General features: G+C 37.1%; 2 protein-coding genes across 13 annotated transcripts in view; one reads left to right on the plus strand and one right to left on the minus strand.

The window, feature by feature from the left end:
- otx2a (orthodenticle homeobox 2a) overlaps positions 1–15,994 on the plus strand; it is a 238,850-nt gene that overhangs the window by 182,205 nt on the left and 40,651 nt on the right. The window lies entirely within an intron of this gene.
- gprin3b (GPRIN family member 3b) overlaps positions 1–15,994 on the minus strand; it is a 72,015-nt gene that overhangs the window by 27,085 nt on the left and 28,936 nt on the right. The window lies entirely within an intron of this gene.

Consider the following 15,994-nt stretch of genomic DNA (forward strand, 5'->3'; position numbering starts at 1 on the left):
TCATACTCAGTGGAAACGGGCCATTAATGATGGCTCTCATATGGAGGATAAAGTCACATGCATTGCTCAGGTGTCACAGACTTCAACAGTGTATTAATCTTGATGGTTCTGTGGGTCTCGTCTATCAAATCTGAGCTTTATTTTGTGTTTTCTATTGGATTCGAGTCAGGTGAATGGCTGGGCCTTTCTACAGCTTCATTTTTCTTTTTCTGAAAGCATTTGAGAGTTTCCTTGGCTGTGTTTTGGATCACTGTCTTGCTGAAAAGTCCACTCTGGTTTCATCTTCATCATCCTGCTAATGTAGATGTTGGACTGAAGCAGCGAATATTCATTTACACTGAGGAATTCTGTCTGATATAGTTTATCCGTTGACTCTTTTTTTTTTTTTTTTTTTTAGTACATAAATTGTGACTCTGGACCAGGAAAACAATACATTTTTAGAAATTGTGATTATATTTGATGAGAAATCTGGATTCTGAAATAATATGAATAGTGAGAAGTGGCTAATTAAGTGTATTAAGTGATTCATATTACCAATTCAGTTCAATTCAATTCAGCTTTATTTGTATAGTGCTTTTACAACGTAGATTGTGTCAAAGTAGCTTCACATAAATGGTCATAGTAACTGCTGGACCATTGGTGTGGGAAATTAATTCATTTCATTCATTTTCCTTTAGCTTAGTCCCTTTATTCTTCAGGGGTCGCCACAGTGGAGTGAACATGTTTTACACAGAAGAGGGGCTTCCAGCTGCAACCCAGTATTGGGAAACACCCATAAACTTTCATTCACACTCATACACTACGGCCAATTTAGTTTATTCAGTTCATCTATAGTGCATGTCTTTGGAGTGTTGGGGAAACCAGAGCACCCAGAGGAAACCCATGCCAACACAGGGAGAACATGCAAACTCCACATAGAAATGCCAACTGGCTGAGACTCGAACCAGTGACCTTGCTATAAGGCGATAGTACTAGCAACTGAGCCACCGTGTCGTCCCGGTTGAGATACAACCATTTTAAAATCTGCAATCTGAGGGTTTAAAAAAAAATTCAAAGAAATGGCTAACTGTCCAAACTTAGTGTTTAACAATTCTTCAAGAGTTCACACTTAGCTGATGATTGATTCTAAGCAAGTTTGGCATGCTGTCCCGGGAGAGAGCCCTGAGCTCAAAACGTTCTTGTGCTCGGGGCTCCCTCCCGTTTGCAGGGCGAGAGGGGAGCTTTGAGCTCAGGTAGATCTTGACAACTCCCCCTTTTTGATTAGAGCTGATGACTAAAATGATTGCTATGAAGAGATATGCTGCCGGATGAGAGTTTGACTGCAGTGCTAAATTTAAATGGATCAATTCACTTGTACTTGCATGTTTTTGGAATGTGGAGGGAAACCGGAGAACCCGGGGGAAACCCACGCGAGCACGTGAAGAACATGCAAACTTCGCACAGAAACGATAGCCGGCCTGTTAAAGAGCTAGAACCGGTGACGTTCTTGCTGTGAGGCAACAGTGCTAACCACTGGGCCACCGTGCCGCCCTATGAAAGGAAAGATGGTGGAGTAGGGGTGGAAGGGGGATTCTTCATATCGAAGATGACCATAGTGAGAAACCCTGGCTCTTTATAATGGGTGAGGAATCGTCTGATTGGTGGATCATACATAGCTAATGCAGAATCAGCCGTGTTCAATCATAATCACGTGATCCTCTCGAAATTATTATATCATATTACTACTGAAAAATGCTAGAAATATTCAAAAATAAACAAAGGTTTTGATATATTTGTGATAGGAAATGATCTTAACATAATATTCTCATAGGGCGAGGCAGTGGCGCAGTAGGTAGTTCTGTCGCCTCACAGCAAGAAGGTCGCTGGGTCGCTGGTTCGAACCTCGGCTCAGTTGACAATAATAATAATAATAATAATTCCTTACATTTATATAGCGCTTTTCTGGGCACTCAAAGCGCTTTACATAGTGGGGGGGGATCTCCTCATCCACCACCAGTGTGCAGCATCCACCTGGATGACGCGACGGCAGCCATTTTGCGCCAGACCGCACACCACACACCAGCTGACTGGTGGAGAGGAGACAGTGATGCAGCCAATTGAATATGGGGATGTTTAGGTGGCCATGATGGATGAAGGCCAGTGGGCAGATTTGGCCAGGATGCCAGGGTTAAACCCCTACTCTTTTCGAAGGACATCCTGGGATTTTTAACGACCACAGAGAGTCGGGACCTTGGTTTAACGTCTCATCTGAAAGACGGCGCTCACTGAGCAGTATAGCGTCCCCGTCACTATACTGGGGCATTAGGACCCACACAGACCGCAGGTTGGGCGCCCCCTGCTGGCCTCACTAACACCACTTCCGGCAGCAACCTAGCTTTCCCATGTGGTCTCCCATCCAGGTACTGACCAGGCGCAGCCCTGCTTAGCTTCAGTGGGCGACCATGTGAGAGTTGCAGAGAGCTAGCTGCCGGCATAGTTGACATATCTGTGTGGAGTTTGCATGTTCTCCCTGCCTTCGTGTGGGTTTCCTCCGGGTGCTCCGGTTTCCCCCCACAGTCCAAAGACATGCAGTCCAGGTGAATTGGGTAGGGTAAATTGACCGTAGTGTATGAGTGTGTGTGTGAATGTGTGTGTAAATGTTTCCCAGAGGTGGGTTGCGGCTGGAAGGGCATCCGCTGCATAAAAACTTGCTGGATAAGTTGGTTCATTCTGCTGTGGTGACCCCGGATTAATAAAGGGACTAAGCCGACAAGAAAATAAATGAATGAATGAATAATATTCTCATGATTAAAAGGAAAACTGACGATACTGTAAGTCACGTTTTACTTCAAAGGCGTCCTTTTTTATCGGTCTTAAAATGTAATGCAGAATTGAGCAGTTTCTCTGTATTATTAATTCATTTAGTCATTCATTTTCCTTCGGCTTAGTCCCTTTATTAATCAAGGGTCACCACAGCGGAATGAACCGCCAACTATTGCAGCATATGTTTTACACAGTGGGTGTACTTCCAGCTGCAACCCAGTACTGGAAAACATCCATACACTCTCACACACACACTCATACACTACGGCCAGTTTAGTTTACCCAATCCACCTACAGCACATGGATTTGTACTGTGGGGGAAACCGGAGCACCCAGAGGAAACCTACGCCAACATGGGGAGAACATGCAAACTTCATACAGAAATGCCAACTGACCCAGTCGGGGCTCAAACCAGCAACCTTCATGCTGTGAGGCGACAGTGCTAACCACTGAGCCACCGTGCTGCCTTATTGTATTATCTAATGAAAAAATCCTATATATTTACACCAGTAGGGGGCAGAAGCAGTCAGTGAATGCTAATGATTCAGCACCAAAGCAGCCTTTCATATAGTTCTAAGACTGGCATGCATTAGCATAAATTAGTTGTTCTCATTTTCTGCTACAACCATATGCATACACAACAGCGTCATCTTGCTTCTTAATGTTTAAAGCGGGCTTAAAAAGACACACTAATTGGCTGAATCATATGCTGCGGGTTTGATTTTGACCCCTGACTCTCATTAGGTGGCATATTCTCTGCCTCCATCCGCATCTTTGGGTTTTCCAGAGAGGTTTTTGGCTAATTCGTGCACTGCGTTGCTGGTCTGTCGGCCCTCGGTGCTCTTGGGTGGCCCTCGTAATCCTTAGAGTCTTTAGAGGGACAGAAAGCCATGGCGAAAACTCAAAGGCAAATCTTACAACACTTAGAGAGAAATTAAAGAGCTGTTGTTAGTGTGTCTGTGCTTCAAATCCCTGCTGACCGTTACTCTGGTGTGCTGGGCTTTTCAACAACTGCGGTAATGGAGGATGCTATGGGACGAACACGCATACGATGCATACACACACACACACACACACCTGTTTACACACAGTCACTCACACTCATATTCTTATTCACACAGTCACACACACACACCTATACACACACATTTATAGGTCACACAATCATAGACACCCACACACATACACACTCACGGTGACACACTCTTTACACATGAACATGCACATATACACACATTCATGCTCTTATAATAACAGACTCTCGCATGCAGACACACACACACACATTCACACAATCACAAACACACACAAACACACTGTCGCAAACTCACATACACATTTATGGTAAAAACAATCACATACACATTCACACTCACACAAACACACACATACACATACTCACGGTCACTGAGTCTCTCACATTTAGTCGCACACACACACAAACACACACACACAGTCACGCAAACACACATTCTTGCTCACACAATCACACACTCACACACACACTCTCACAGTCAAACACACTCACAGTCACACTAACACAAACGCACACAAACACACATTCATGCTCAGACTATCACACACTCTCACACACCCCACACACACACACACACACACACACACACACAATAATACTGTACACACACACATTCATAATTACAGACACACAAACACACAGTCACAAATTCATACACAAACATTCATGGTAACACACTCACACACACATACACACACACACACACAACACACACACACATTCATATTCACACAATCACAGGTTCACACACACTCTCACAGTCACACGCACAAACACGCACGCATACACACATTAATGCTCACACAATAACAGATTTACACACACACACACACTAATACACACACATTCATGTTCACACAATTACAGGCGCACACAAACACGCTCACAAATTCATACACACACCTTAATGGTAACACACTCACACACACATACACATACACACACACACTTACACGCACACATACACACATTCATGCTCACTCAATAACACTCTCACATGCACACAAAGTCACACACACCCATACACAGACATTCATGCTTACCCAGTCACAGACTCACACAAACACACGCACACACACGCACACACACTCATGGTCACATAATCACAGACTCTCTCTCACACACACACACACACACACATTCATGGTCACACAATCACAGACCTTCACACACACACACACACACACACGCACACACACACACACACACACACACACACACTTTCACACACAGTCAATCACATTCTTATTTACACAATCACTGACACACACACAAACACAAAGCCCTACTCACTCATACATACACATAAAATTTGACACAATTACAGAATCACAAACACACACACATATGGCAGTGAGAGTAAGTGAGGCAGTGTCTGCAGCCAGAGAGGATTAGAGATTAGTGCCGTCGCCAGCATTCCTCACATACCTGATTCCTGAGTTTACCTCACACCGAACACCTCATGACTGCACACACACATACACACACACTCACAGCATCATACACTGATAACAACACTACAGTCAGCTGCACCTGTCAAAATACATCACTTATGTTTCAACCAAACCTCGATTCTTCCATTTATAGTTGTGTGTTTTCAGTTCAGGATGTTTTTGTTTACGTGTGCAAGCTGCCGATGACGTTTAGTCATAGTTTAAAATAAATATGTTGTCATTTAGAGCATGAAATAACAAAGATGCCATTTTTGATTGCACATTTAAAACACGTCACCATTTTTCTTTGAAAACTTATTTCCAAAAAATCTATATGGTGAATAAAGCCCCGCCTACTAGTACAGGAGCCAATCATCGATCGCTACATGGCGAATTAATCCCGCCTTCTAGTACAGGAGCCAAATATCAATCGATATATGGCGAATTAATCCCGCCTTCTAGTACAGGAGCCAATCATTGATCGCTATATGGTGAATCAATCCTGCCTTCTAGTACAGGAGCCAATCATCAATCGATATATGGCAAATTAATCCCGCCTTCTAGTACAGGAGCCAATCATCAATCGATATATGGCAAATTAATCCCGCCTTCTAGTACAGGAGCCAATCATCAATCGATATATGGCAAATTAATCCCGCCTTCTAGTACAGGAGCCAATCATCGATCGCTATATGGCGAATAAATCCCGCCTTCTAGTACAGGAGCCAATCATCGATCGCTATATGGCGAATAAATCCCGCCTTCTAGTACAGGAGCCAATCATCGATCGTTATATGGCGAATAAATTCTGCCTTCTAGTACAGGAGCCAATCATTGATCGTTATATGGCGAATAAATTCTGCCTTCTAGTACAGGAGCAAATCATTGATCGTTATATGGCGAATAAATTCTGCCTTCTAGTACAGGAGCAAATCATTGATCGTTATATGGCGAATAAATTCTGCCTTCTAGTACAGGAGCCAATCATCGATCGATATATGGCAAATTAATCCCGCCTTCTAGTATAGGAGCCAATCATTGATCGCTATATGGCAAATTAATCCCGCCTTCTAGTACAGGAGCCAATCATTGATCGCTATATGGCAAATTAATCCCGCCTTCTAGTACAGGAGCCAATCATTGATCGCTATTTGGCGAATAAATCCTACCTTCTAGTACAGGAGCCAATCATCAATCGATATATGGCAAATTATTCCCGCCTTCTAGTACAGGAGCCAATCATTGATCGCTATTTGGCGAATAAATCCTACCTTCTAGTACAGGAGCCAATCATCAATCGATATATGGCATATTAATCCCGCCTTCTAGTACAGGAGCCAATCATTGTTATATGAGCCTAATATGAAGTTAAATCGTAAGCTTGGTATGCAGTTTTGGAGAATTTGATGTTCCCCCATTCAAACAGAATAGCATACTGCCCGAGAGGTGTTTCAAAGAAGGCCACCGAGTGAAACCACTTGCCTTAAAGGGTCACGAAACAACAAAACACATGTTTTGAGCTGTTGACAGTCGTTTATGTGTCCCACACTGCTAAAAACACTACTAAAAAGTGAAAATTGGCTGTTTTTGCATTATTTCAAGCAAATTCGTACTTCCGGTTTGAAACAAATTTTTGAAGCTGCGTCACGGCCATGAGATCTTAGCGTGTATTTCAGCGTGTAGACTGGACGTCTGTACTTGGGAATACCTTGTGACGTTTCTGAGTGTGCTGCATTCATTCATGAGTAAGACTTGGTTCAAACCAATCAGCGCGCTCTATTGTGTATGCGGTGCAACTTCATTAATATGCATGATCGCTTCAAAGACTGTTTTTACCAGTTACAGTGTTCAGACGGCAGAGAGACACCACATTGTGTTCCCAAGCGGGAGAACAAGTAATGTTTGGAGATACGGGTCGTCAGTGTTGCTTTTATAATTTGCTGCAGTGAAGGTTTTGTTTTCATTTTCCCTCTATGAGAGCGCAGCTGGACTCACGTGTGGATTACAGTGCACGCGTGACAGAAATACGTGTCTAAGGATCATTTTTTACCCGAGAGCTTTTCTCATCTGGAAATGGTGAAATCCTGATTTGCTGCTTGTCTGGATTCATTTATGTTTTGACCATTTTTTACATTTCTTTTTTTATTATTTTAAACATGCATTAAATGAAAAATAAATATGTATTTATTGATTTATATTTATTTATACAGTTTTTCATTTAATCATATGAATATTTTATTTATTCATTTATTTATAGATACAGTTTTTAATTTAATGGTATGAATATTTATTCATTTAGAACATTGATTTAGAACATTTAAATATAAATGTCAGTTTTACTTCAGCTTATTTATTTCCTAATTTGTTTCTTTTTTAAATAATTGAACAACACGGTCATTAATTTAAGCCTTTGAATATTATTTATCATTTATTTATTCATGTTTTGATAATGATTTTACTTATATACCAATATCAATGAAATTATATATAACAGTTAAATTATAATTTTTAAAAAATCTTCTCCAATTAATATATCAACACAGATTTGTTAATTTTTATTTAAAGGCACAGAGTCTGATTTATGCCTGTATTTTTTTCCTAATTGTCTTCAAGCGAGCGGCCTGTAGTTCATTATCAGTGGTCAGTCGGTGGTCTTTGTCCTCAGGCCAGGGCAGAGTATGGCCAGTTTCATTAGCTGAATCTCGCCATTTGCAATTCTCCCATTGTGCTCCTAAACAATGGCGGCAAACAAAGCATTAAAATGGAAATGACTGTAATGTAGCTAATTAGTTCTCCATGTTGGGCTGTTAGCGGGGAGAGGGGCGGACAATTACAGAGAATTAATCACACGTTTCAGATACACACTAACTTTTCTGCTCACGTCTTTCTGGTCTAGTTTCATTTTTATTTTTGTCGATTAGTACGCTGTAAAAAATGTAATGATAAAAAAATAGACAACAAATATTTTAGAATTATAATATTATAATTATAATAAAAACGTAGTGGATACCTAATTAACTTGTTAAAATAAGTTAAATATGTTACTTTAACTTATTTTAGGAAGTTAATCAGGTTTCAACTCAATTTTTATTTAAGTTATACAAAGTTTAACTTAATATTTTTTTTGTTTGTTTGATTGATTTGAGTTGAGATGACTACAAAAACTTCATTGATTCAACTAAAATAAGTCTAGCATTTTATTTTTTCCCCAACATTCGTGTAATTTATTTAACTTTTCATCAGCCCGTACCTATTAATCATTTATATATTTATTTGTGCAAGATTTGTTTTTTATTTGTGATGGATTTTTGAGTAATTATTTACTTATTTTTGTTTTTATTTATTTATGGTTTTATGTTTGGCAGGTATTTATGGACTTTTTTTTACCATTTGTTTGTTTATTTATTTATTTATTTATTTATTTTGTTTGTTTATTTATTTATAGTTTGTTTGTTTGTTGTTACAGGTTTTGTCCTCTATATAAGTTAAATCTGGCTCGTAATTGGACTGCAGGGGTTTGTTTTGTAGCCAATCGAAAACAATTAGTTTTTTAAAAGGGCTAATAATATTCACTTTAGCATTTTTACAGTTTTTTTTTTTTCAGTCAAATTAAAATAAGTTAGGAAAATATAATAAAAAATACAGTGTAAATGATGTGCTTGCTTTCTTAAACATCACTTGGGAAATATTTGAAAAAGGGTTAAAATAATTCAAAACCATGCATTTTAATTTGGGGTATTTTCTAGACAAATTCTAAAATGATTTTTTATTGTATTTCTTTTGTCTATTTTTTTCAGATGAAATTTAGATTTGATTAAGTTCTCTGGCAGTCATGATATAATAATCCGACAAGAAAGAAGTTTATAGTTTTAAATTATTTTCATCCAAATCGAGAATTTTTTTTTTTTTGCCTTATTTATTTATAATATTTTTTTTTACATCTAATATGATCACCGACTTCTTTATAAAATTAAATAATGCTGTTTGTAGATTAAGCCTATAAATATTTAGTCAGTTATTTAGTTTGTATGTTTGCTTTGGTTTTTAAACCGTTTCATTTTTAATATTTGTTATTTTTTCCAGATTTATGTATGTATATATATATATATATATATATATGTGTGTGTGTGTGTGTGTGTGTGTGTGTGTGTGTGTGTGTGTGTGTGTGTGTGTGTGTATATGTGTGTGTATATGTGTGTGTGTGTGTGTGTGTTTGTGTGTGTGTGTACAATCCTCACAAATCTCTCATTTAAATGAACAGTTTATTATATTTTTATTATAGGATGCTTTGCCATATTATATTTGTCCATAAACATTAGATTAGTCAGTACTGAATCCAAAACTGGAAATAATCCAACAAAATACCATAACGATTTAAAAATAGGTAGCCCAAATTTATATATTATAACTATATATTATATAGTTAGTTAGTTAGTTAGTTAGTTAGTTAGTTAGTTAGTTTAAACATATAAAATTAAGCTGTATTCTTTGCTTTTTTCATCCAAGTTACTTTTCCTGATTTTATTGTTGTTGTTTTTTCTCCATTAAAGATCGGATGTTGAATGTAAGCCACATGCTGTCAGTTGTATTGGTTTGTTTAGTCCAGCAGGCAAATGTTTAGTGTCGTCTGTGTGTGTTTTTCAGTTGTGTAGGTGTGAATCCACAAGTCTTGTTATCACGTGTTAGTCTGATTGTTGATTGGTGACTGTTAACGGCTTGGCTTGAAATTACATTTTGTAAAGAGCTCATCAAGAGACCTGAATAACCCTGATCAAGTGCTTTTTTTTTCATTATCAGCAACATTAAAGCCAAAAGGTCGCTCCTCATGGCTGAAAGGAGCAAAAATAAAGTATAATATAAATGTAAAATATAATATAAAAATAAAATAAAACATAAGAGACACTATTGAGACTTTTGAGAAGTGTTTTTATAATAAAAGCCAATTTGATCACAAAATGAAAACCATTTTTTAATTATAATTTATAAAAGATTTTACTTTTGCGTATTGTTTTATTTTGCTCATAATATGACGTAAAGCCTGTAAAAGTTGCATATAAAGGACCAAAATTAAGAAAAAGCAAGAAGAAAAATCAATTTACCTTTGTGATTCAGTTTTAAAATGTTACGTCTGTGTTAGAAAAACATAAAAGAAACATTTTAATTTGTATATACAACTACGGATGTTTTAATGCATTGTTATTTTTAATGCTGTCACATTTAAAAAAAAAAGTCTACTTACATTAATACACAAAAAAAAAAACAACAACTGTGATATCCATATTTCTTTTTACATCTAGTACAAACACAGACAAACAACATTTCAACATGATCCATTTAAAAAAAAATTTCGGCTAGTAAAAATGGAGCATTTCTATATTTCAGAGCTTGTTTTACGTGTATTAATGTAGTAGTAATTAGTGTAGTAATTTAATACTTGTAAAAAATAAATTTATCATTGTGTTTTTTTGTTTTAAAATGTTTTCTAAAAGGTTTTCTTACAGTCTTGTCATCGCTAACACTTCTTGTCATCGTGCGCCTGCGTGCTGCAGTGCACGGCTTTTTCGACCTCTGATCACACCATAGATATACACATTAGATGTTGCCTACCCTGTTGTTGTCTATTTGAAGGAATGTGTCAATAGAGCTGCCATTTTAGTACAGGGTAGCGCTTTTTTTTAATGAATGCAGAACCAAGCTGCAGTGGAGGACTGTGGCCATCCAGAGCCAGAGAAGTACATATACACATATATCTATGATCGGGAAATTTCCCGGAGGTCAGTGTGCAACTATTTTTTTTAAATTACAAAACTTATAATTTTACATCACTTTTCTACATTGATGGATCAGTGATCGCTCATGCATTCCTGACAAAAAGCTTGTGTTTGTGTGCATGGAAATGTACTATCCACCCTCCCTGTTGAATTTGATCTAATCATGTCCTGAAACACAGCTCCTCTCCTGCTTTCACTTCTCATACTGACTGAGAGAGCGATTCGTTTGTGAATGAATCTCTGTTATCAACGACTCTTTCATTAGCCGACAATAATACAAGTTTCTGGCACCGCAGCATCTCGATGTCATATTTCTTTTGCATTGTTTGCTTACTTTATTCAACAAAACTAGCATAAGCCGAGTGTTTAGTGTGAGTTGGTGCTGCTTTGCCTTTTGGTGAATGCAGTAAGTGACTGTATTATCATCAATAACGTTACCTGTTTACCACAGAAGTTCATAACACAAAAACGTAAAAAACTAAATCTTTCCAATGAAATGACTAATGTCATGATTATACGAGGTAACATACTAGGATGCGTTTTGGTCAACCAGATCACAGGTAAACGAGACACATTTCTGTTCAGATCTGGCATTTAAATGTGGTTGAAGTCTTTTGTCCACTTCTAACCACGCTGTACTGTACTTCTCGGATCTTTCAATCTAATACCTCAAAAAAAACAGTAAAACTAAAACAGGTAGGAGTAATGAATACTTTTTACTTAAGTACATATTTCAGGCCGTACAAGTACAAAGGTGTGGCGAGTGCTTCAACTTTTACAAGAGTCGTTTTAAACTTCTGTACTTCTACTTGAGTAAAGGATTTGTGTACTTTTGCCATCTCTAATGCCAATACACACAGTCCTGCACTGAGACGATTGCAGTTTTAATGGGTTTTAAAAGGGATATTTTTGTCCTGAAAGTCATGAGGGTAAGCACTTTGGACCTAATGTAAAATAGATTTATGAAACTATTTTTTTGTTTTTATGAATAATTTTTATTTTTGCAAAAAAATGTGTTCTTGAAAGAGCCAAAATTATCAAAATCATTACACAAGTAAGAAAAATTATTTTTAAAAGCTCGCTTGTTAATTTTACAGATAATTCTGAATTCTTTAAAAATCATTTTTATTGTGCAGTTAACAAAAACATATTCATTAAACATGCAAACACTTAAATCAGCAACAGAATGTATTATAATACTAATAATTATAACCATTTGTTTATGCAAATTGCACATTTGAATGTTTTGTTGTTGAATGTTGACTGTAAAGTTTAAGTTTTTCTTGTGGGATTGGTCGGCGTGAGCAGGAGTGTGTGCGCTGATTGAGTCCTGACAAGACTCTTCATTAACAACAAAGCTGATAATTGCTGAACTGACTGATGCTTATACTGATACACAAGTGCTAATTAACCATCAATGCCTTTAACTGGCCACAGTCATCTAGATGAGCCTCATTTTTCAGACTGGAATGAGATTTTGTTTGACAGTCTAAATACAGCTTTGTTTTAGCCTTGTTCGGATTTCTATGAGGCGTCTTCTAAACGCTAAATTGCTTGGAGGGTAGTGTGCACTAAAACATGCTCACCTCCACACAATTCCTTCATGTTGTTCCAATGCAAATCGATTAACTTAACCTAATAAAGTGTTTCATTAGCATTTTTGCTAGTGTTCAGCTAACCAAAATTACACCAAAATGAGAGTATAGTTCCTAGACATATCGGTCTAGAAAACAGCAAATTTTAATTTCCCGTCAGTCCTAGTACATAATGTCACTACAGAAGTGTCAAACTTCATTCTTGAGTGACATGCTAATGGGCTAATCTGATTTAACGATCTTTGCTAAGCTACGCTAAACAGTTCAGAGTCAACCCCTGCCAGAACCGGAGATCAGCTTAATAAGTTGAGAAGTGTTATTAACTGTATTTGAGAGAGTCATTAACTCTGTTATAGTTATAGTTATATTTATAGTTCCTAGACATATCGGTCTAGAAAACAGCAAGTTTGAATTTTATCGTCAGTCTTAGTGTATGATATAACCACAGAACAATCTAGCTTTAAATTATGTACACTCTTTGTTCATTTTATAGTGAGATGCTAATGGTCTAATCCAATTCAATGATCTATGCTAAGCTAAGCTAAAAGATTCAGAGCTGACCCCAGCCAGAACAAGAAATCAGCTGAATAAGTTCAACAATGGTAAAACTCCACAGGTTAACACTGAGGGAGAAGTAAAATGTGCCAATTTTCAAAAAAGTGAAGTGTTTCATTAACGAGTATGCTAATGTTCAGCTAACCAAAATTACGCCAAAATGAGAGTATAGTTCCTAGACATATCGGTCTAGAAAACAGCAAATTTTAATTTCCCGTCAGTCCTAGTACATAATGTCACTACAGATGTGTCAAACTTCACATTATCATTTATGAGTGACATGCTAATGGTCTAATCTGATTTAACGATCTTTGCTAAGCTATGCTAAAGAGTTCAGAGTCAACCCCTGCCAGAACCGTTTTATAAAGTATATTTTTGTTAAGTTTAACATTAAGGATGATGTAAGATCAGCCCATTTAAAAAAAGTGAAGTGTTATTGAGAAGTGTTATTAACTGTATTTAAGAGAGTCATTAACAATTTTGCTAATGTTCAGCTAACCAAAACTAGGCCAAAATGAGAGTATAGTTCCTAGACATATCGGTCTAGAAAACAGCAAATTTTATCGTCAGTCTTAGTGTATGATATAACCACAGAACAATCTAGCTTTAAATTATCTACACTCTTTGTTCATTTTATAGTGAGATGCTAATGGTCTAATCCAATTCAATGATATATGCTAAGCTAAGCTAAAAGATTCAGAGCAGTCCCCAGCCAGAACAAGAAATCAGCTGAATAAGTTTAACAATGGTAAAACTCCACAGGTTAACACTGGGGGAGAAGTAAAATGTGCAAATTTTCAAAAAAGTGAAGTGTTTCATTAACGATTATGCTAATGTTCAGCTAACCAAATTTACGCCAAAAAGAGAGTTTAATTTCTAGCCATATGGGTCTAGAAAACAGCAAATTAAAATTTTCCCGTCAGTCCTAGTACATAATGTCACTTCAGAAGTGTCAAACTTCACATTATCATTCTTGAGTGACATGCTAATGGTCTAATCTGATTTAATGGTCTATGCTAAGCTAAGCTAAAAAGTTCAGAGTCAACCCCAGTCAGAACCTGAGATCAGCTGAATAAGTTCAATTTGAAAACTCCAGTTTAACAATAAGGGAGATGAAAGATGAGCCCATATTTTAAGTGAAGTGTTATTGAGAAGTGTTAAGTATATTTTAGAGTGTTGTTAACAATTTTGCTAATGTTCAGCTATTTAAAACCAAAAGAGTATAGTTCCTAGACATATCGGTCTAGAAAACAGCAAGTTTGAATTTTATCATCGAGCTTAGTACATGGTATAACCACAATCTAGCTTTAAATTATCAAAACTCTTTGGTCATTTTAAAGTGAGATGCTAATGGTCTAATCCGATTCAATGATCTATGCTAAGCTAAGTTAAAAGTGCTTCTGCTAGATCCCGAGATTGGCTGAATGTATTAAAAAATAGTAAAACTCCACTGTTCAACTCTAAAATGAGCCCATTTTCAAAATAAAGTGGAGTGTTCCTTTAAATGGAACCTAAATCTTCAAACACAAATAACGTTTGAGTCGTCCACAATAATGCCAAGAACGGTGTTTGCTTATTTAATGGATTGCTCGAAGCTTTGTTAGCGGCTGTTGGAGTGTTTATAGTGAACCTGCGATGTAAATGATGCCACATTGTTATAGCGGGTCTGGTGTTAAGCTCCTCTCCGTGAGCGGGACGGCCAAACACCCGCCTTGGCTTTGACACAAACAAATCTGCGTCCTGCCTTAAGTATATTATAGGGCCGCTTCTTTATTGTGTGCACGGCCAAAAGGAGCTTACCATTCATTAATGTTACTCCGGCAAGCTTTACACTGGACTCGGGCTTGTAATCATGGCTGTGCTTCTGTTTGACCCAGGCCGACGCAAGAAAGACGCTTTTAAACAACCCAAATGGGATAACTGCGATAATCTTTTGCGGAGTTAGACATGCTAAGAGTTTCAAGTCCAAATCCCGGGACTTCGGAGAAAAGAGGAGCGTGTCAGGAAAGGGATACTCGTGGGGAATCTGGGTGTTAGTTCCTCATGGATTTACTTTAGTCTGGGGTTCAGTTTTGGGATTGGGTGTGGAGGGCGGACGGGTTTTTACTACCTTCAAAAAATGATTGTTGTTCAAACTACTTATTTAAAATGAGCTGAATCAACAATAATCTTGAGTTTTTGAGGGGCAACTTAGTTATTTTATGTTTAATCAACTTTTGTGAAATAAGTTAACTTAACCGATTTGTGTTGGGACAACAAAAATGAATTGTGTGGAACCCAGTATTTCCAAAAAATGTTTGCTGTTTGTTCAAACAACTTAATTAAATTGAGCTGAAACAATACGATTATTAGTTTTTTTTGTTTTGTTTTTTGCTTTAACACAATATTTTTATGTTCAATCCACTTAAATTGGTAAAAACTATTGAATTAACTTAATACCGTCATGTTTTTCATCAACAATCAATTTTGTAGAAAGAGAACTCTCATATTTTGGTATGTTTAAATGGTTCTAAAACACTTTAAATGAGTGTGAGTTAATTAATTGATTTATTTGTGCTCTATTTTTGTAGGAAAAATCTGTTAATTGTAATGTAAAATTTCGCATTACTCTCTGAAGTTACAGAAAATTTTTTAAAAATAGAAAAATTATTTAATACAAAATGCAAGCAATTAGGGTCAGGCTTTATTTTGATGGTCAGTTTGTTGAATTTAAGTTACATTGGATCTACATGCCAACTAATTCTCTTTAGACCATAAGTAGACTGGGGTTGGGGTTAGGGTTAGTGTAAGTTGACATGTACT

This window comes from Danio rerio, chromosome 1, assembly GCF_052040795.2.
Source record: "Danio rerio strain M-AB ecotype USA chromosome 1, GRCz13ab, whole genome shotgun sequence".
Lineage (NCBI taxonomy): Eukaryota > Metazoa > Chordata > Actinopteri > Cypriniformes > Danionidae > Danio > Danio rerio.